Below are 2,500 nucleotides of genomic sequence, written 5' to 3'. Positions count from 1 at the left end.
TATAATATGCAGCAATAAACGTGTGTATAAATATGTGTGTGTAAAGAATATGAAGGGGTTAGTTCACTGGTGATCTAAACGGATAGAAACGCTGTGTAAGTGTTATATATTTATTTATGCGCCCTTTTCAAGCCTAGACAGGCTCATGGGCCCGGTTTCCCGGTTTCTGTGGCGTATGTGTTCTCCCCCAGCTGGACGGGACGGCAGAAAGAGAGAGTGAGATAAAGTTGTGGTGAAGGAGTACACCACCCCCTGCCGGAGTCTCGTGGAGCTTTAGGTATTTTCGCTCAATAAACACACACAACGCCCAGTCTGAGAATCGAAACCGCGATCCTCCGACCGCAAGTCCGCTGCCCTAACCACTGGACCATTGCGCCTCCACAAGTGTTATATGCGACCAATTATATATAATTGATCATCTGTTATGTTCCAAGTGCACAGCTGAGCCTGGAGCTAGAGTTCCGTTGTAGGCTTCGAGTTTAGTAGGTATATATTAGAGGGAAAAGGACAACAAAAACCAGAGCCTCAAGTCGAATACCTCAAGTCATTTGGAATATTTAATTAGAGTAAGGTGAACTTCTGATGAAAAGTTTGTCAAAATGGCGGATATCGCAGGAATTTCTGCTGTAAAATGCATGTACACACACACACACACATAGACAAACGAACAAACACATGTTTACGTGCCTGCTTGTCTATGAATGTAAGCATCTATACGTGTGTATGTTTGCAATACCCTCCGTCCACATATGCTTTGTTTCTATGCATTTAAATGGAGCATTGACTTTAGGCTTTATGGCTTAAAAGCAGTCAAAGTTAGGAATGCACGAATAGAATGTTTCAAAACGCAGATGCAGTATGTGTCGACGCCTCGTGGCATGAACGTACTGAGCCAGTTTTGCGGTTGACATTGTAATGTTTATCCAGACACTTTAATCTCAATGAAGTCTTGAAATATAGATATTAAATGTGCGCAGAAATATAGGTTTTGAAAATTGTGAAGCGGTCATTATCCGGAAACTAGGCCATTTCACACACACAAACACACACACACATATACACACACACACGCACATGCAGAGAGAATGGGGAAGTGGAAGGCGAGGAAGGTACATTTTGTGTTGGCTGAAAGTTGTGATATTTGAAAAGTACTCAAGCAAACCTTTTTGTTGAGCATAATGATACGTGCATTCATAAACATTAATGTACAAGCATTTAGAAATATATGCACAGATAATCTTATAAGTAGGCATAGCAGTTACATAAAAACACGCACACATACACACATATACATACACACACACAGACACACACATACGCACACATATGGCTTAACATTATGCATACATAGTCACGCGCCTTCACGTATGTATGTACATATATATGTAGATACATACATGCATGCACGCACATACATATATGCATGCATGCATATATACTTACGTACATTATAACATGCATGTATACAGACACATACATACATGCGTACATACATACATACATGCATACATGCATGCATACATACATACATACATGCATATGCATACATACTACATACATACATACATACGTATACATGCCTCTGTGTGGCAACATGGGCAAGGGTCTTCTACCATAGCCTCGGGCACACCAAAGTGAGTGGATTTAGTAGGTATATATTAGAGGGAAAAGGAAAACAAAAGCTAAGGCAGATCGAATACCTCAAGTTATTTGGAATATTTAATTAGAGTAAGGTGAACTTCTGAAGAAAGGTTTTGTCAAGAATGGCGGATATCGCAGGAATTTCTGCCGTAAAATGCATGTGCACACACGCACACACATATATAGACAAACGAACAAATATATATATATCTTAGATAACTTAGATATGTTTCGACCAAAGATTGGTCCAGGCCATGTCTAACTTAATAGCACCAACGGTTTTTTTTAATACTTAATAACGTTCTGTTTATCATTTAGGTAGCCATCGTAATTGTTATAATGTCTTGTTGTTGAGAGAGGCTCTTTCTTCCTTTCCTGACGAGAAGATTGCATTTTACACCGTTTATTCATAAGCCTGCTCGATCACAGTTGTCAACATCAACAATATAAACACCATAAGAACAACGTCAATACCCACAGAAGTGGTAATGTTTGTAGTTGTTAAAGCGCGTAGCTTAGTGATTAGGTTATTCGGCTCGTGGTCGTAAGGTTGTTAGTTCGATTTCCGGAGGCGCGTTGTGTCCTTGAACAAGACACTTTTTTTTTTCCATTCTGCAGTCCACCACTTCTATCTCAAAGGGCCAGTCCTGTCTCATTCTGTATCCTGTCTCATTCTGGATTTCCACGAAAACAACGTTAAAGGTACACCTGTTTGTAGAGTGCTCAGCCATTTGCATGTTAATTTCACAATCAGGCTGTTCCGTTGATCGCTTATACTACTACTACTACCACTACTACCACCACCACCACCACCACCTACCACCACCACCACCACTACTACTACTATTGCTGCTGCTGC

The sequence above is a fragment of the Octopus sinensis genome, linkage group LG7, assembly GCF_006345805.1.
Source record: "Octopus sinensis linkage group LG7, ASM634580v1, whole genome shotgun sequence".
NCBI classification, from domain to species: Eukaryota; Metazoa; Mollusca; class Cephalopoda; order Octopoda; family Octopodidae; genus Octopus; species Octopus sinensis.
Note: the sequence above shows the minus strand (reverse complement) of the source record.